Genomic DNA, 21,639 nt, shown 5'->3' with positions numbered 1-21,639 from the left:
GTATTTGTGTTGTGTGTGTGAGTGTGTGTGTATTGTGTGTGTGAGTGTTGTGTGTTGTGTGTGTGTGTTGTGTGTGTGAGTGTGTGTGAGAGTATGTGTGTGTTGTGTGTGTGTGAGTGTGTGTGTGTTGTGTGTTGTGTGTGTGTGTGTGTGTGTGTGTGTGTGTGTGTGTCGTGGCTGTAAAAATGCCGCTTCCATTTATACTTCTTAACCATCCCAGCTCTCAGCCCTTTGTTCAGTGAGCAAGAAAGTCGGGATGGTTGTTTGGAGTGACAGAAAGAAAAGCTGGTGAGCTCCTGGCGGTGAATCCTGAATAACACTCCTCCTCTCTGAACCACAAACAGAGAAACCCACTCAGCATCGGGCCACGGAACACCGAGTTGCCAGACACGCTCATGGAAATCCCAGGGCTGTTTTCACGGTTTTCCCTTGGGGAGCAGGGTGGGCAGCATTCTCAGACCTGGAGGACTTTGAATGAAAAATGGATGTGTGTGTAAGAGAATTCTTTTCACTTTCCCCCATTCAATTCCGTTAAACATCGCGTGACCTTTGGCTAGAAACTAGGGTCTCAGATATTAAAAAGGCTCCTCCTCCCCCACACCCAGCTCCCCAGAAGCTCCTAATCTAATGCAGAAAACCCATGAGTAGAAATAAGCAACTTTAATGGGAAGTAAAATGTGCTCAGTGCCCACCACAGAGCCTGCCCCATAATAGACACTTAATAAAGCTTTGTCGAATGACTGAGGCCTGCCTGCCTGCCTGAATGAATGAATGAATGAAGTTCTATGAGGAAGAACCAGGCAGACTCCAGTGTGTGATTCGGGAATTATATTGTTAAATTTGTGTGGAAAATTGGGGGTTGATGTATAGAGGACTTGACTGGATAAAGAAGAAGAAAAAAGAGAGATGAAGTCATGAGGAAAACTTGAGATTCAGGTTCAGGGGGGCTGATTTTAAAAGCTTGACCATATCTCTACCTGCCTTAGAACATCGGTGGGAGGTACTGCCTTCTACAGTGGCCTTCAAAATAGAGTGTCCATTGGAATTGCTTGGGAAGGTTGTTAAAACCCAGATTTTGGGGCCCTACCCACTGTTTCTGACTCAGTAGGTCTGCAAGGAGCCCGAGAAGCTACATTTCTAGCCATTTCCCATGTGATGGTGATGCTGCGGGTCCCTGGAGAGCCTTGGGCAGAGTGGCTAGAGTAAGAGCTCTGCGTTCAGCCACTGGGGCTGAGGGGTGCCAGGTAAAAACCAGGGCACAGTACATTTGAATTTCACATAAACAACAGATACTTTTAAAAAGTGGATTTCAGAGAGGAAGGGAGAAGGAAAGAGAAACACCAATGATGAAAGAGAATGATTGATCGGCTGCCTCCTACACTTCCCACACTAGGGATCAAGCCCACAACACGGGCATGTGCCCTGACCAGGAATCGAACCATGACCTCCTTGGTTCACAGGTTGACACTCAACCACTAAGCCATGTCAGCCTGGCAACAAATACTTTTTTAATATAAGTATGTCCCATGCAAGAAGCATCTGTATTTTTATATGCTACCTCTGGCAACTCTACTGGGCTTACCTCTCAGCATCGCCACGGGGGAGCTATGTCATTTAAGGCAAGTCGTGCCAGCTTTTTGAGTTTCAGTATCTCCACCTACAGAATGGGGATGGTAATAATGCCACCTGTCTCCTAAAGTGCTTCCCACGGTGACACAATCACATAAAGGACTTACCACGGGGCCTTGCCTGTAGCAGCACTCAGTAAATGCCAGTGGTTATGATTCACCATTAACCTCAGGTGAGTAACTTTTTGGAGAAAAACACACTATGCGGGGAGTGCTTTGTGAAAAGATTCTGTGATTCAGCCTTTTTTATTTTACAAGAAGAAATATTTCTCTTCTTAGAAAAGGTCCTTTTGGCTGCCCCTCCGATCTCTTTAGAGTAGATTATAAAAAATAGGTTGGCTGATTGCATCTAAAAGCTCTCCTTCCGACAACTTCCATGCTGGCCCAGGGCAGGATTTGGCTGTCCTCTAGGTGCTGTGCAGGGTGTTAAATTTCTGAGGCCTGCTGTCAAATGCAGGTCTCCAGGGGAGGGCTAATACCTGCCTCTGAGGCACAGTCCCTCTCAACCTGCTGCTTGCTTTAAAGGGAGGGGAGCAGGGAGGGAGAGAGGGAGGAGGAGAGAGAGAGACAAAGAGGGAGAGAGAGAATGCTTTTAATGTGAATTCAATTTGAGTGTGACTTAATCCCTTCCAATTAAACCTTTCCCCTCAATTATTCCAATTTTATACCTATCTGGTTAAAAACTACTGTCTTAGCATCACCAAATGGCAAAATTGGAAGGGATCTTGTATATTATCTACTCTCATGACTTCCATTTAAATGCGTTGGGTATGTTATGCATATATATATGTATCCAAAGCGAGGAGAAGGTCGAGGTGCTGATTTCCCTTGCTCTGCATGGAATCTTGGCCCATTTTGGGAGCTGGAGAGCTCATGAGAGTCAGCCTGCAGTGCTCATTGGTCGGTAGGCTGAGTGACTGTGGTGGGCCTGGGGTCTGGCATGTCTGGATGTTTCTTTGGCCCTTGGTGAAATAAAGTCAACTAGATTAGTATTTTCAATCTGTAGGTTCAACCTATAAGTGGGTAATGAAATCCTATTATTTTAAAGGGCCATGACCATGTTCTTTTTTTTGGGCGGGGGGAGAAGAAATAGAAAACAATAGGATGAAAATATAGTGTATTACATTGTACACAGTAAGGGCATATTTTGTATTATGAAACTTTTGATAAATATCCATATGATAAATATGGTACGCACATTTACATGTGTAATGGGCCATGGTCAAAAGAGTCTTCAAGTCACCAGAACAGGTAATATCTAAGACCCCTTCCAACTCTGCAATTGGGTGATGCTAAGACAGTGGTTTATAACCTGGGGCAATGTTGCTCTCCTAGGGAGATTTGGCAATGCTGAGAATTGGGATTCAAGTCCAGAAATTCTGGTTCCAGGTCCCTTGAATCAGCATCTTCTATTTCTGTGGCTCTTCAGTTTCCAAAGCCTTTTATGGGTGGTAATATATATATATATGTCGCGGTGCTAGGACATTCACCATGTTCTGCATCCATCACCACTATCAATACATTCACCATGTTGTGCATCCATCACCACTATCAATTTCTATGCTTTTTAACCACCCCATAAAACAGTCACTCCTCATTCGCTCCTCTGCTCAGCCCCTGGGAAACTCCAACCTGTTTTCTGCCTCTAAGAATTTGCCTATTCTAGATATTTCATATAAATGAAATTACGTAACACGTGGCCCTTCGGATCTGGTTTCTTTCACTTAGCACACCTTCAAAGTTCATCTACGATGTGGCATGTAAAGTATTCCATTGGCTCTACATACCACATTTTATTATCTGTTGATGGACACTTGGGTTGTTTCCATATTTTGGTTATTGTGGCTGATACTACCATTAACTTTTATGCAGATTGTGGAAAAGGATAATCTCACTGAGAACAGAGAGAAAGTGAGATTGTTTTGCTCTTAGATACTGTGCCCTGTTGTCTCACACTTATTCTCACTTGATCATCACAACAACCCATGATGCTCCCCCATTTTTACACACATGAAGAACAGAGAGGGTGAGCCCCAGTGCATTGTTACTCGTATGTGTATATGACTCAGCAGAACTATGAACAGTGGCTGCCTTCTGGAGTGGGAGCTGAACTTCATTCTGATTTGTACAGAAATCATGGTAGGCAAAACTCCCTCAATACTCATATCATACTATTTCCAGGTATTATGTTTATACCTGTGTGAAGAAGCCTCAAATCAGCATACAGAGCTTTTACATTGTGTAAGAAAAAACGATATTCAATGCTGTGACTTTCATTCCTTCAACATTGTGAGGGCCTACTATGTGCCAGGCACTGTTCCAAGCATGGAATATGGCAGTGAGCATGGCAGATGGGGTCCCATTGATAAGGGTGGGGAGTTACCCTTTGCTCTGTAAACCTGTGTATTGACTCTATCAATGTCCACAAGAAGAAGATGGCTGGGCCCTGAGACCAAGTATCAAACCTGACCCCTGAAAGTTCAAACTCACTATGTTCCCAGAAATGAAAATGCATTTATTGCTCTGAATTGAGCATAATATCTCCCCCTGATTCTTGGGGTGCCTTTTGGTGGGAGGGGCGGAGCCTAAAGCTAAATGTGTTCACCTCCTGCTTTTCCCACTCACACTTTCTCTCTGCAGTGCGGTCTGGCAAGGAAAACACGTTCAGGGTTCAAGGTTATCTCCCCTATCAAGAATAAACTGACTTTTCCTATAAAGGGCCAGGTAGTGAACAGTTTCTGTGCTGTGGGTCACACAGCCCCTGATGTAATTACTTAACCCTGCCGCAATGACAGGCAAGCAGCCAGAGGCAGCACACAAACAAATGGACGCGGCTACGTTCCAATGAAACTTTACTTACAAACCCTGAAATTAGACTTCACGTCATTTTCACATGCCAGAAAGCATTACTTTAAAACTTTAAAAAGTAATTTTAAAATGGTCTTTACCATTCTTTCCTCGTGGGTGGAGCCAGCTTTGGCCCATGGGTCATAGATCATCCTCTGCTCCGTGTCCTCCCGCGGGAAGGGTCCCTGCCTCCGAGTGCCTCCTGCTTTCCTCCAGCCAATCACCGTATCCCGAGGGAGCTCATGCCACTTTCAGAAAGGCATTGCTTTCAGAAAATATCAGTCTCCTATGAGTCAAAATATGCCTTTCTGAGCTCAACATTCATTCAACAAACAATTTTAAAACTTTAAATATTTTAACTGTACACGACAGAGGTCGTGGAATACACATGAAGGTAGAGAGAAAAGTGTAACAAAACCCGATGTGCCCATCACCCAGCTCTGCGATTACCAACAGGTGGCCAGTTTTGTTTCGGATCCACCCCCACTCGCTCCTCCCACCATGCATGGGTTCTTTTAAAAAAGCCTTTAGTACAGTTGACATACAATATTATATTAGTTTCAGGTGTACAACATAGTAATTAGATGTTCGTATAACTTACAAAGTGATCCCCCAATAAGTCTAGTATCCATCTGATACCATACATAGTCATTACAATATTATTGGCAATATTCTCTACATGCATGCCTTCATTTAAAGAAAGTCCCAGAAATCATATCACTTTATCAGCTAATGATTTCAGTGCACATCTTTGAGAGCTAAGGACTGAAAAATTTTACCAAGTTGCCCTGGTAATATGCCCCCAAATTAACACAAATTTCTTTAAAAAAATTAAAATTGATTTCAGAGAGAGGAAGGGAGAGGGAAAGAGAGATAGAAACATCAATGATGAGAGAGAATCACTGATCGGTTGCCTCTTGCATGCCCCACACTGGGGATAAAGCCTGCAATCCAGGCCTGTGCCCTGACCGAGAACTGAACTATAAGCTCCTGGTTCATAGGTTGATGCTCAACCACAGAGCCACACAGGCTGGACAACACTAATTTCTTAAAATCATTTCTATCCAGTGTCCAAATTTTCTCGACTCTGTATCTTTCATAGTTGATTTGTTTAAATCCAGATTAAAATAAGATCCATGTGTTGCATTTAGTTAGTAAATCTTTTAAGTCTCCTTTAAAAATAACAGGCTTATTTAAGTATATTTGGAATATAATAAACTGCACATAGCTCAAGTGTATGCTTTGATAACCTTTGACATATTATATAATCATGAACCTATCACCACAGTCAAGACCATGAACATTTCTTTCATCCCAAAAGCTTCTTTGTTTGTTTTTGTAATCTCCCTTCCGGACCTCCCCACGTCACCTCACCAAACCCCACCCCATGCCACTACTAATTTGCTTTCTGTAGTTGTAAATGAGTTTGTATTTGTAGATGAGATTTATATAAATGAAATCATACAGCATGCACTGTTTATTGTCTAGCTTCTTTGCACTCATGATTGGTTCAAGAGCAATCCATCTTGTTGGGAGTATCAATAGTTTATTATTATTTTTTATTATAGAATAGCCTTTTCTAGGATGGATATACCACACTTGATTCATCTATTTACATGTTGAACATTTATGTTGTTTCTAGTTTTTGGCTATTATAAGTAAGTCTGTTAAAATAATGAAAAGATAAGCCACAGACTAGGAGAAAATATGTGCAAACATATATCCAACACAATACTTGCATCCAGAGTATAGAAAGAACACTTAAAAATTTTTTAATTTCTTTATTGATTAAGGTGTTACATATGTGTCCTTATTCCCCATTACCCGCCCCCCCATCCCCCCTACTCATGCCCTCACCCCCCTGTTGTCTGTGTCCATTGGTTAGGCTTATATGCATGCATACAAGTCCTTTGGTTGATTTCTCCCCCTTACCCCCACCCTCCCCTACCTTCCCTCCGAGGTTTGATGGTCTGATCGATGAAGAACACTTAAAATTTAATAAGAAGAAAACAACCCAATTAAAAATGGGCAACAGATTTAAACAGCCACATTGCCAAAGAAGATATACACATGGCAAATAAGCACATGAAAAGATACACAGCATTTTTTTCACTTGGAGAAAAATGAAAGTTAAAGCCAGAAATGAGATACCACTGCATACCTACTAGAAATGCTAAAATTAAAAAGACTCATCATACCAAGTATTGGTGAGGATGAGGAGCTCTCATATACTGCTGATAGGGATGTAAAATGGTATAAGCACTATGGAAAACAGTTGGCAGCTTCTTAAAAAGTTAAATATACACTGTGATAGCAGCAGCATAATGGTTTCCCAAAGATATCCACATGCTAATTCCTGGAATCTCTGAATATGTCACCTTACATAGGGAAAAGGACTTTGCAGATAGATTAAATTAAGGAGCTTGAGGTGGGGGGAATTTTCCTGTAAACTCTAGGTGGTCCCCCGTAGGTCCCTATGAGAGGGAGGCAGGAGGGTCAGAGACAAAGAGACTTAAAGAAGCAGATGCTGGCTTTGGAGAGGAGGAAGGGGCCACAAGTCAAGGAATGCAGGTGGCTACCAGCAGCTGGAGAAGGCAAGAGAATGGATTCTTCCCAGGGTGTCCAGAAACAACGGCAGGCCTCTGACACGTTGATTTAGCCCAGTTAAACACATTTCGAACTCCTGACCTCTAGAACTATTAACACAGTACTAACTTTGGATTGTTTTAAGCCACTAAGTTTGTGGTAATTGGTTACAGCAGCCATAGCAAACTAATTCATACACCAACATATGATTCTGCCACGTATAACATACTTATTGAGTGCCTACCACATCCCTGATCCTACTCTTTAGAGATATACGGTAAATAAATAGTAACTTTTACCTTCCTTGATGAGATATTTGATAGGTGCTCACAGGCCCTGGAGCTTCCTCGCTGGCTTCTAGTCTAAAAAAGCTCTGTTCTTCCACACCCTCCTCATTTGTGTGAAAGTCCCTGGTAAAGGACTGTGATACCCGGAAACCCAGTGTGTTTGCTAAGGGTAATTCAGGACATTGTGTGGAGTGAACATCCATTTTTTGTTTGTGTTCCCAAGACTCTTCAACTTCTCTGGGCAATGACACCTCAATCTTCACTTGGGGCACTGCCCATCCTCACTTTCTGGATCAGATGGCTTTGTTGTAGCTGTTACTGACCTCACTCTGTGGCAACAGGGCAGCCACGTGTCTGGACGTGGCTAATTAGAGAACTCCATCACCCTGGCTAGAGAGACTTGTCCAGGAATGGGCACTTGGCCTAACTGGGTCTCTGTGGAAATGCTAGGGCTGTCAACTCACTCATCAACTGGTTTCTGGGTGAACACAAAATCAGAGTAAAGGGAATTAGGTTATCTCCAAGGATGTTAACTCAGGCTAGGGGAATCACTCTCAAGAGGCATGCTTTTCATCAGGGGACCTATTTGGAGACACCTGGGAAAAGTCTGTCAATGCCAATGACGCCCTTCATTGGTTTGATCAGTACACAGGGGCACATTGGCTTGGTGGCCAGGCACTGGCCATGACTGGGATTGGCTTTGAGCTCTCTGCATTGGTTTCCAAGCTCTCTGACTCTGACCCACTTTATCTATTCAACTGCTTCTTCTGTCCTTGTGCTCCCACAGCCAGCGGTCTGTCCGTCACACCAAATCCAGACCAATGTCTGTGCCATGCTCATCCTTCCCTTGTCCACTAAGATTCCTCTGACGCTTCCACCTCCACGGCCTCTTCAGTCTTCTAACCAGGTTGCAATTAAAGACAAAATCATGGCAAACACTTATTTTTGTCTGCTCCCCTGGTCTTTCTAACCACATTTCAGGAACTTTGAGGTCAGAGGGACCTCTTGTGTATCTATAGATCCTGGCAGTCCTTTGTACAATATTTACCGTGTACTGAAGGTTCAAGATAGACAAGGTCTCATGCAAGTTGCAATATAGTGACTGGGAAAAGGTAATAGCCAAGCAAATTAATGAGACTATGACATATAATGATGAAGGGCAAACAAGATAATGGGAGAAGGAGCAATGGGATGAAGGACAACATGAATACAAGGGCTAAGGAGGCTTCTTTGAGATGGTGGCATTAGAGTGGACACTTGACTAATAGGTTGATTGACCTCTTTCCCTCTTTTGTGTTTTAGCTTGGTGGTTTATGGCAAGGACTTGACCAGTAGAATGTTTAACTTCCTTTCTTCTTGTGCCTTTACTAAATTCCTTCCAAATAGCCTTAAATGATCCTATAGAATATGGTAGACAGCCTATAAGAGGGCCCCCAGAGATCCACACATCCCGGTATTCATGCCCCTGAGTGTTGGCTGGATGTACTGACTTTCTTCTAACAAACAGAATATGGCAGAAGTGATGGGATGTCACTTCCAAGTTTAGTTTATAAAATGACTATGGCTTTTATCCTGGCTTCCCTGTTCTCTCTCTCTCTCTCTCTCTCTCTCTCTCTCTCTCTCTCTCTCTCTCTCTCTCTCTCATTACTCACTCTATGTGGCACTAGCTTCCATTTCATGAAGCAGCTGTACATAGACATCCACATGGCAAGGACTGAGGGCTCTGGCCTGCCAAAATCCACGGAGTGACCTTGGATGTGGATGTCCCCTTCGCCCCAGGTTGAGTTTTCAGCTGAAATTGCTGCCCTAGCTGAGAGCTTAGCTATAGCCATATCAGCAAACCTTAAGCCAGAGGCCCTCAGCCAAGCTACTTCCTGGTTCTCGGTCAAACAGGAACTGTGAGGTGATAAATATTTGCTGTTTTAGGCCACTAAGGTTTGGGTAACTTGTTACACAGCGGTAGATAACTTTAGAGCCAAACGGGTGTGACCATCTGTGCATATGACTTTGCCTTTTACTGATAAGCGAGGCAGATACCATGGTATCCAGCACGTATCCTACATCATCTGAACAGCCATCCTAAGGAGTCCCTGTTATGGCCTTTCAAGCAGTTTTACACTGGACTGTGATTGCCTGTGCAGTGGGTTATTGTCATGACTAGAATGTAAGCTTCCAGGGAAACTTGAATGTTTTCTTTGTTTCCTTACTCCCACTCTCTCATTACCACAATGGTCATGCTGAGGATTGAGAATTCACTAACTTCCTGTACCTTTCTAATAACCCTATGAGGAAAGTATTATCATATCATCATTTTGTAGATGCAAAACTGAAGCAAAAAAGAGTTATTTTGCCTAAGGTGATGCCACATGTAAGTGATGGAGCCAGGATTTGAACCCAGGCAGTCTAGCTTCAGAGTTCCTAATACACAAGTATTTAAGTAAGTAAGGCAGTGAAATGGACGTGTGACTTCTGATTAAGTCCCTGGGGCTGAGACGTCCTGTTATTCTGTTTATTCATTGGTGTTTTTGTAACCTTTGAATGGTTTTTGTTGTCCACAACTTTTAGTCTGAACTATGTTTAGTTTCCTTTATATGTACATGTATATTTTTTTCTGAATTCCCCAACTACTCTGTTAAATCCTGGTCAACAATTTTCCACAACTTATAGTCTAATTTTGTTGCATATATATCTGCGCCTATCCCACAAGCAACCTGTTACCTTTGCCACCTCCTATTCGCTCTGCGAAGCCCTTCACAGAAGGCGCGGCTTTCCTCTACCTTTTGGGGTCACTTATATGTTAAGATATTCATCACCAGTCATGTCAAGATGTGTGTTGCAAGCAAAGCCTTTCCCAAGCAAAAACTGGAACGATTTCAGGGAATCATGTAACAATAAATTTCTCTTTCAACAAATCAGGAAGTCCCATAGCAAAAATCTTGAAGCTCCTCATTTTATCTGAAAACCTCGAGGGGCCTCTCTGGCTCTGGGTTGCCCCACCGAGACGCGTCAAACACAGGCTGTGATCCCTTTGTCTGGCTCTGAGGCCCAGACCTCTTCAGAATAGATAATGCGGCTTCATTCCAGTGTGCAGGAATGTGCCTGGAAAAGGATGATTACATTTCTTTTAAAAAGTGTTGGCTTTTTTTTTTTTTTTTTTCCTAGTGGCTTAATTTGTGATTGTAAAGGAGATGTATGGAATAAAACTTTCAGAAAAACACACAGTAAAAACTTGGACTCGCTCTTCATAAAGTCAGACAGGCTTGGTTTGGCCTTGATGAATTCAGCACTTTAAAGGGTACATCAACACAATAAATTTTATGCCCTCGATAAAACTTGTGAGTGAGCTCAGTGAGAAATTCCAAGGCCTGGGAAGGCAATTAACGTTTGAAATATATATTGAGTTGTTTACTGTGACAGTTTATGTGGCCACAAAGTGGTAGCCAGGATGTCACAAGGGAAAAATTTCCCTAGGAAATGCTAGGTTTGCTTTTCAAGTAACATTGACCTGTCAGATTGCTCCTTGAATACAGAGGAATGTAAGAAATGACTACCAACAAAATCCAATTCTCCAATCACATCATGCTATTCTTGCTTTCTATTCTGAATGGCAATAACTTCCTCTGGGCTAATTATTGTCAACATTTTAGTAACTTAATTTTATTGAAACATTTGTATCACTGTTTGTTGTAGTTCTATATGTTTTTGTGAATTGGTTTGATTTGAGTTCAAACCCCAGACCTACCTCTTAGTCAACGTATGACTTTATATGAGTCATATTGCTTCTCTGGACTTCATTTTCTGTTGTGAGAATTAAATGAAACAACACCTTATAAAATACCTTGTTGATTATGTTGTGGTTTATAATTTAGGAAATCACTATTACTTCTTTGTGTAGCATTAACAAGCTTTTTCTGAGGTTGGCACTAATACATAGAATGTCGGAGAAGATCCAAAAATGCAAGCTCTAAGTACTAGTCAGTTATTGTTGCATCAATGCTGCATGACAAACAACCTCAGAATTTCATTGGTTTATAACAATATTGACTAATTATACGTTCTTTCATTATATTAATTTACCTTTTTTGTTGTTTTTGTTTTTGCTCATGGGTCTGTGGTTTGGCTGGATAGCTCTGCTTTAGGGTGCAAAAGATTGTAGGTTTATAGTATGTGTACCATCTGGGCCATGGCCTTTCATGGATGATGACAGCAATGTAAAGAAGGTGATCAGAAACACAGGATGCCTTTTAAGTCCTAGGCTTTAAACTCATACACTGTCACATTTGCCCACATTTCATTGGCCAAGACCAATCATTTGACCAACCCAACATCAATGGGGCTGGGAAGTATACACCATTGACAGTGATCCATGGCAAGAAGAAGGGAGACTTAGGGAAAAATAATTTCACCTACCATTGCAATCTATACTAATAAAAGGGTAATATGCTAATTAGACCAGATAGACCGGATGTCTTCTGGACGTCCTTCCGGACAAAGCCACGGTGGCCGGGCCAAGGCCGAAGTGGTTAGGGGTGATCAGGCAGGCAGGTGAGCGGTTAGGAGCCAGCAATCCCGGATTGTGAGAGGGATGTCTGACTGCTGGTCCCGCAGGGATCAGGCCTAAACCGGCAGTCAGACATCCCCTGAGGGGTCCTGGATTGGAGAGGGTGTAGTCCGTGCTGAGGGACCCCCAACCCCATGCACAAATTTCATGCACTGGGCCTCTAGTATTTGTATAAGTAAAAAGAAAGAATCTGAGGTCATTATATAAACAAAAGCCACTTAAGAAACATACAGTTTTCTCTCTTTTATATTCAAACTTCAAATAATTTGAATTGACCTTCTACAATCCAAATGAGGACTGAGTTTCCCCCCCGCTTGTATTTGACAAAAATCACAGATTTTGGTTCCATCACTGACTCATTTTTCCTTTCAGAAAGTCATGTACTTATTATTCCAGGTCTCCAAAAACTCATTGGTGGATTGTGAAATGTCTGTTTTATTGGTTCATCTTCATATGTCAATGACTAGTCAAGGTAATAAAAGAGTTAACTGTTTACTCATCTGTTCAAATCAAGTGATACTGTGGTGTCCATGAGACCAGGAGTCAGGAAGATATCCAGGTCTAGTGCTAGCTCTGGAAAAGTCAGTGACATTCTCTGGGGAGTCTCTATTAGAAAAGGAGCTGAAGAATCTCCAGGGCAAATCAGTGAATGATGCTAACTATTCTCAGTAATCTGAGTGCAGAAATCATTGTCTAAATAAGCATTCTTTCCAAATGCAGTCTAGCTGTTTTGCCTAAAAGTTGGCAGATGTGACTTGCCCCAGGGCGTGAGCAATTTAAGGAAGATGTTTTAAATGAAGTGTTTAAAAAAAATCTATAACAATTATGCAGGGGTTTTTAAAGTTCATGTAACAATTTCACTGCTTGTTTCTCAGTAAATATTTCTATTTTCCTCATTGTTGATCCAGTAATTTCACTTTTCAGAAAATAATCAGAGATGAGGAAGGAGGTTTATGTACAAAAATGTTCATTTTGGCCTTTTTAAATAATTAAAGTGAAAAATTGGACAGAACCTAAATGTTTAATAACAAGGGATGGATTAGGTAAATTATTGTAAGTCTACTTAATGGACTATAATACAGATGTTTAAATAATGGCTTAAACAATTTTAATGACTTTTAAACAATTTTAAGGACATTCCCATGATATAATACTAGATGGAACATGTAAAATAAGGAAACCATATCTTACATAATAAAACCCTAATATGCAAATTGACTGAACGGTAGAATGACCGGTCACTATGAGGTGCACTGACCACCAGGGGGCAGATGCTCAATGCGGGAGCTGTCCCCTGGTTGTCAGTGCACTCCCACAGGGGGAGCACTGCTCAGCCAGAAGCCGGGCTCATGGCTGCCGAGCTCAGCAGCGGTGGCGGGAGCCTCTCTCGCCTCCGCAGCAGCGCTAAAGACTCCTGAGGGGTGCCAAAACCGGTTTGGCTCAGTGGATAGAGCGTTGGCCTGTGGACTGAAAGGTCCCGGGTTCGATTCCGGTCAAGGGCATGTACCTTGGTTGCGGGCACATCCTCAGTGGGAGGTGTGCAGGAGGCAGCTGATCGATGTTTCTCTCTCATCGATGTTTCTAGCTCTCTATCCCTCTCCCTTCCTCTCTGTGAAATATCAATAAAATATATTTAAAAAAAAAAAAAAAGACTCCTGAGGGGTTCCGGACTACGAGAGGGCACAGGCTGGGCTGAGGGGACCCCCCCGCAAGTGCATGAATGTCGTGCACCGGGACTCTAGTATTGTATAATGATCAATTTTTTAAAGTGCAAATAATATTTTAAGGAAAATTAAAAAAATGCTAATAGTGGTCATCTCAGGATTGTGAGGTTGTTGGTGCTTTGCATTCCCTTCTTATATTTTTCTTTATTTTTTTACTTTAACAATAAACCTTTTAATTTTTCATATATATTAAAGTGATACATAGCCATAGTTAAAAATATCTTTAAAAGCCTATAGTGAAATATATCAAGTCTAGCTTCCGAGAAAAAACTATTCATACTTTTTCAGCTGTTTCTTTGAGTTTCCTTCCATTTGTCTACATAATATGCTTATACCTCTATTACTGGGGTCATGAGTCTCAGAAATTCTTTATTAGCTTCTGATTATGATGTTTGAGGGGTTAGCTCTCTTTCATCAACTTCCCCAGTTTCTCTTCCCATCCTTCATTGTCTCAATTTACAATGTCTCAGTTTAATTATATCAAAATATTTGGTTAAATCAATAATAATGTTTATATAGTGATGACTGTATAAATATTGTTCATGGCTGAACTATGTTTAGTTTTCTTTATATGTACATGTATATATTTTTTTTGAATCCCCCAACTACTCTGTTAAATCCTGGTCAACAATTTTCCAAATGCACAGACACAGTCCCAGACATTCTATATGCCCTACCCTTTTCCTCTGATGTAATCTCCCTGACTACTTTTATTAGACTGTTTGCTTTTTAAGTTTGTAGCTCAATATCATTTGGGATTACTATCGCTGGTCTGCCATATAGGATTCCTCAGATCCTGTTTTTCCCTCTTTCTTTAGTTTCTCCTTCCTGTTGGTGGAGTACATCCACTCAGAAGCTTCCCAAAAAAGAATTCATGGGAGATAAATATTTTGGGCCCTTTCATGTCTAAAAATATCTTTATTGTAGACTCCCATTTGATTGATAGCTTAGCTGGATATAGAATTTCCCTTCAGAGATTTCAATAACTTTCCATCTCCTAGCACTCACTGTTGCTGTTCAGAGTGATGAGCTATGGGCTCTGAGCCACCCAGATGCAGAGATGAACAGACAGAGCCTGAACCAATAATCTAGCTAGAAGGAAGAATTATGAGTAGATACAGAAAAGACATAAAAAGTCACAGGGGTCAAATTCCAATTGATTGTTAAGATGAGAGAATCAGCCAATGACTACTGTGAAGTAGGAAAAAAATGTAGCTCAAGGAAGTCAGCTTGGGCCTGCCCAATAGTTCTTGCTTGCTGGGTTCAAAGTTTAGGTGTCAGAGACGCAGAAAGTTCCAGGGAGCAGGATTGAGTTGAACTTTGATCCAAGGAGGAGCTTCAGGCTCAGGTGTATGTTCTTTGCTAGACACAGGTTTATCCTGTGCTGATAGCTTCCAGAGGGAGGTCAGAAGCCTGAAACTACTTATGATCAAGACAGACATGCAGAGTTCCTGGGACCCAAGCAGAGGCCCAGAACTTGGTTTTGACTAAGGCATTACAACAGCACTCTCTATTCCTCACTCTTTCCAACCACTTCTCCTTGAATTCCAGGTGGAGACAAACCCCTGGCTTTGGACACAAGGCTTCCCATTGCCTCTAGATCCGCTCACATTGCTACCAGCATCTGTAAGGAATGAAGTCAGCTCTGCAGGGTTGCCGATGGCAAGGGTTATACACACCCAGAAATCACTATTGTGACCTCCATTTAAACAGTGGTGCCCCCAGAACTTGTCTGTCTGGCCTTATTCTCACAGTGACACATGGGAGAGACACACCCGTAAATAGGTTTGGGTCTGAGGTCACATGTGGTTTTCATACTGAAAGTGATTTTGGTGGAAAGGAAATAGCTTAAAACCTCCTGATGCTCTTATTGTCTTCCAACAGACTGAACCAGACAGGCAGGAGACACAATCCCCCCCTTTAAAACACTGACCTTCTTTCAAATTAATTTCCCCAGAAGTTTGAGCAAGGAATCAATGGGAAAAGAAAATGATTTGGGATCACAGTTGAACGGTGGGCAGTTTTTCAAAATGTTTTATCTTCTTGCAAGAGTGGATGCGCTTGACTAGAGTTAGCAGCTGTCTTCCGGGGAGGATTTTAAGCTCAAGAACTCAGCACTTCTGTCTGTCTAGGGCTTGATTTACTCTAATACATAGATTTTTTCCCCCCAAGGCCATTGCCACTCTTTAGAAGATGATGAGATGATACTGTGCTTAAGGCAGGCTTGCCGGCCCACAAAACAATTATTTTGGTAATCAACCCCAATTAAAAACAAAAACAAAAAAAAGCCCAGACACCAAAGAATAATGAAGCAGCTTTTCTTTGTTTCCTTAACGTGATGCTCAGTTGTCATGAGGGACTTTAGGATCACACATTTTAATTCTACTAAGTCCCTGTTATGTGCTAAATTACTGAGACGGTTATCAAAAATTCCTAAGATGGTCTCAGATGCTAAAAATGTGTGGGTAAGAGAATAAAGCTAGAAGAACAGAGTAGAAAATATTACTATTATTATGTCTACAACCATCATCATTACCGCTACTATCATTATTGTTATTGTTGCCATTACTACTACTATTTTACTACTATGAGTACTATGACTACTGGTAGAACTATTACTACTGCTATTACTATATTAGTACCACTACTGTTACTACTATGTCTACTGCTACCACCACTATTGTTACTGCCAATACTGCTACTACTAGCACTACAATTATTTTACTATACAAGTACTATAACTATCACCACCACTATTACTACTATACCACTGACATTACTATTTTACTACCCATAATCTTACCACTACTGCTACTGATGCTGCTATCACTACTATTACTACCACTACTATTGCTACTACTGCTATTGTTATTAGTACTGCTGCTACTGCTATTTTACTATTATAAGTACGACTATTGTCACCACTATTGCTACTATTATTACTACGTTACTACTATTGCTTCTGCTACCACAATTACTATCTACTACCACTGTTATTACTACTACTACTACAACTACTACTACTATTGTTACTCTACCACTGCTACTGCTATGATTACTACTGTAACAGCTACTCCTCTTGCTGCTGCTACGGCTACGACTACTACTATTGCTATTACAACAAGCAGCTGCATTTTTATTTTTAGTACCTTCTATGTACATGCCACTTTATATATATGATGTTGCTTAATACTCCCCAAACCTACCACTGTAGGAAATATTGACTCCATCATAAATATCAAGATCCTGAGACTCAAAGAGATTGAGGTCAATTGTCCCAGATCACCCAGAGCGAGTGGCAGCACTGGGCTGATGCCAGATCCCTCTGACTTTATTTCTTAACCAAGATACGCTACTGAACAAGACAAACAAAAGAGCAGGAACAGAGGATTCGCCTGCCTGATGACTGTCATTCCCACCCGAGAAGACATGAGATCACATGAGGAGACTCTCGTTACAAAGACACGGACACAGGGAAAGCCTTCCCTTCAAAGCTCCCCAGCTGATCCCTCCCTCTTTCCTCCTCGCTCACACACTCACACTCAGGCATACACATAGGGTATCTTGGATTGAGCGCACCATTTCACTTAGCTGACCTATTTTATTTTAAAAGGGAAATGAGCTGATGCCCTAGATTTGGAAGACTGACACGCCTCCGTTTATCTTTCAGCTCACTGTTCTTTTTCTAAACCCCAAACTCAAGTTGACAATTTTTCTTCTTAATAGGCTTGGGTAGAGGCAACCTGAGGGCTTTCATCTGCCTTTCCCTTCCTCTTTCCCTATCCCAGTCTCAACATTCACACACAACCCATTTACTGCCAGACAGAGCCCAGGAAAGGGAGCACCACTAATTATTTCATTTGATAAACACACAGGCTGAGCACCTAATAATGATGGCTAATACTCATTGCGCTCTTACTATGAACGTTCTACACGTCTGATGTCATCTCATCCTCATGCAAATCACCCATCTAGAGAGGACAGGTAATAAAAGCTCAGATTAAGTAAATCGCCCAAGGTCACTCACCTTTATGTAGCAGAATTGGGACTCCACTGTCTTGTGCAAAATAATTATAATTTGGTGGGAACAGTTTGTATGTTCAGAATATACAATAAGTAAGACTCAACGCCCCACTTCAAAGTTGCTTAAAACCCAATTATGGTGAAAGATGGGGACACACAAACAAAAGCGTGACCAAAGGATAAGGGTGTGGGCTAGGAGGGGGGTGGGAGTCAGGAATGAGCTGAATCTGGGATGAATATGAAACTAACCAGCTATGAGGTCCCAACTTGCACCGTGGGTCACAGTGTCGAGAGGCTGCTGACTCTGATCTGGGGGCAGAAGCAGGCAGGGCAGGAGGTGTGATGGTGTGCAGGCTGCTGCTGCAGACAGAGTGTTAAAGAGGCCAACTCCTCGCCGTAGGAGCTGCTTTTCTTCCTTAGGAAAGAAGTATTTCCATGCACTGTAGGCAAATGAGAAGTCACAGGCAACAGCTCGTGGTCCTAACCCAAAGGCCCAGGATCCCAGCTATGGGAAGGGAAGTCTTCAGGAAGGAGAAGCTCATAGAGGCCACTGAGCTGTTTCAAATTGCACCTGTCCTGTGCTTGCTTTGATTCTTTTTATAGTACTTTAGTTAAGTACTAGAGGCCCAGTGCATGAAATTCGTGCACGGGTGGGGTCCCTAGGCCTGGCTGGCGATCAGGGCCTATCGGGGCCATTTTGCCCAGTCCTGATCGGAGCCAGGCTGGGCTAGCTGCTGGATGGGGCCTGCTGGATAGGGTGAGGGACCATGGGAGGTTTGCCAGCCAGGGGGAGGGACCAAGGGAGGTTGGCTGGCCATGGGAGATTGGCTGTGAGAGCACACTGACCACCATGGGGCAGCTCCTGCATTAAGCATCTGCCCCCTGGTGGTCAGTGAGTGTCATAGCGACTGGTTGACCAGTCATTCGGTTGTAGTGGTCACTTAGGCTTTTATATATATAGATGATAGTGATGGAGATTCAGCATACGGCATAGGGTCTGTACTTAACTATACTGTATTGTATACAGTAGCCCCCTGCCCCCCCCTTTTATCTGTAGTTTCACTTTCTTTCCTCAGTTTCAGTTATCTGTGGTCAACCGCCATATGAAAATATTAAATGGAAAATTTCAGAAATGAAATCTCGTGCTGTCCTGCTGTGTCCTGCCCAGAGTTTGAATCATCCCTTTGTCCAATGTCTCCACACTGTAGATGCTCCCTCCCCATTAGTCACTTAGGATCAGGCTCTGTATCAGGTCAGCTGTCAGGTATCGCAGTGCTGTGTTTAAGTCATCCCATTTTACTTACTGATGGCCCCAAATTGCAAAAGCAGTGATGCTGGCAATTCAGATATGCCAGAGAGTAGCTGTCAAGTGCTCCCCTTTAAATGAAAAGGTGAGTACAGTACAAGAAGATATTTGTGAGTGACCACATTCACGTAACTTTTATCACAGTATATTGTTACAGTTGTTCTATTTTATTAGCAATTATTGTTGTTCATCTTTCACTGTGCCTTATTTGTACATTAAACTTCATCATAGGTTTTCATGTATAGGAAAAAGCAGTATATATAGGGTTCAGTGCTGTCCCTGGTTTCAGGCATCCTCTGAGGGTGTTGGAACATAACCCCCTCAGATAAGGGGGAACTACTGTACTTAAAATTGGCTAAGACAGTAGAGTAGTCTAAACACAAAAGGAAAAACTGTAATAAATAAATACATAATCAAAGAGATGGGAAGAAACTTTGGGAGGTGATAAGTCTGTGTTTACTTTTGAGGTTTGATAAGAGCTAATCAAGTTGAGAGGAAACATTGTATCTGACCCCTCCCCTAAACCATCATTTTCCCTATGCGGGGAAGGACACCTTCCTCTTCCTCTCCCCCGACACCTACCTGCCCTGCATTACCCTCTCTGCTTGTCCTCTGCTTCAGTGCTCTTTGAGGGGCTGGAAGGCTGAGTCCATCAGAGCAGGGGATATTGTTTACTTATGGGTGGGGACACTCATTCAAAGCACAGACCCAAACTCAGACCAAGCTCTTTGTTCCGGCCTGTCACGGAAGGCCTGAGTGTGAAGGTCATGGAGTGTGAGGGCATCCTGCAGCCTTGGGAGGTGGATTCAGGCGTAGGGGGAGGTGAGGGCTCCAAGCCCATGCAGGGAGCTCCAGCTCAGCTTTATCAGAGCTCTGCACGGAGCTCACCAGGCTTGGCTGTTGATAAAATGGTCTTTGATGCTTATCTGCAAACCTTTCACATCCAATCCCGCTGGGAACACTCTGGGTGCTGATGCTCAGTGCTCAGCTGGCCAAGATGACTATCCATGATTTTTAACCCTCTGCATGTTCGCATTGATGTACCTTTTCTTATAGTTCCTTCCTCCTTCTGTATGCCATTTTCTCTTCCCTGTTGGCCCAAATCCAATGTAGCCTTCAAAGTTCAGCTCATTTGTCATTTTTCTTTTTTTTCCCCTGATTCCCTCTAGGAAAAAAATTTCCCTCTTCTTACCTGTAGGTTTTAATGGCACTCTTTTGTGGGTTTGAATGTTCCCGTCATCTCCTTTACTCCTCTATGGGTTTCTGAGAATAGATGGGGTGTATCTGATTCAACTATGTGTTCCCAGTGCCTAGTGAAATGCCAGGTAGTGATGAATTAATTAAACAAGCAAAACTTTTGGGGGAGTCTCTTTGTGTGTCAGATGTGTGCTAGATTCTGGGAATGTATTAACAAGATCCCTAAGAAACATACAGTCTAGTGGGGGGAGACAAACATAAATGAAAGAACCACACAAATCTAAGCAAACGCTGGAGACACACAAGCCTTTGAGAGCTTGTAAGAGGGAGGCTGACCTCGTTGGAAAGGTCAGTGAAGCCTCAGGAGGAAGTGATGTTAGAGCTGAGGACAGTGGCCCTAACCAGGTGAACACTCCAGGGAGAGGAAAGATTGTACAAAAGCTCAGGGCAGAGGGGAGGTTGGTACAACATGTTGTAGGAAGTGAAAAAAATAGAGATCGGTGTGGCCAGATTAGACTGTGCTAGGTCCAAAGCAAGAGAGGGGAGGCTAAAGAAGGAGGTGAGGACTTGAATGTATGGCCACGGCAAAGAGGTGGGTCTTTATCCCTTGATCATGTGTTGAGCACACATAAGGGCTCCTTGAATATCCACAGACTCCTGGGTGATCCTCCACAGGCAAACTGGCCCTCTTTGCCCTCCCAGTGTGTGCACCAATGAGGTGGGTGTGAATTAACTTTTCCACAAGTCAGGGAGCTTTCTGTGAAGCCGAGGAAGGCAGGATAAATGAGAAACTCAGAGATGATGTCTTGTTTCCTATAGCCTGCCTTGAGGGAGATGAAGGAAAATACCGACTAGAACTGGAATGTCTTTTCATTTCCATAAGCAAATGGAAGGAACTCAATTGGATAAGGACAGCTGCTGTGTCTCTTTATGATAACACAGACTCTCCTGGCTGACTGCATCCCTGCCCACGAGCACAGGGCATTCTGTCTGGCAGAGGAGGGAACTCACGTCTGGGTCCCTCTCTTGGGCAAACTCTTGGTGGCAAACTCACCATACTTCACATGAGGTAGCTTATGAACAACCTTTCAATCCCATATTCCTGGAGCAAGAGGAGGCTGAGAGAGGGCAGAATCAAGAAGGACTTCCTTGATAAGTGTTGGGTGATTAGGTGGATGCTAATGTCACAGACCAAGGAAGAGGATATTTGGGGGAGAAGTTAATGAATTCCATTTTGACTTGTTCAGAGTATAAGCCTGAAGGACATTTGGTTGGACACCAGAAGGGAGTTGGACATATGGCCCTGAGCTTAAGAAAGTTGAGTAGTTGAAAACTCAGAAATGTCGAAGCAACACTTTCTAGGAAGGTGTTTCTTCAACGTCTCAGACTCTCCCAGCTCCAACTATCAGACAGTTCCAAGTGACAGTTCTAGGCTTTCTTCCCACCACCCCAGAGAAAAGTCAAGCAGACTAGAAAAAGA

This window comes from Plecotus auritus, assembly GCF_963455305.1.
Source record: "Plecotus auritus genome assembly, chromosome: 7".
In the NCBI taxonomy this organism is placed as follows: domain Eukaryota; kingdom Metazoa; phylum Chordata; class Mammalia; order Chiroptera; family Vespertilionidae; genus Plecotus; species Plecotus auritus.
The sequence above is the reverse complement of the archived record's forward strand: the minus strand, read 5'-3'. Positions refer to the sequence as shown.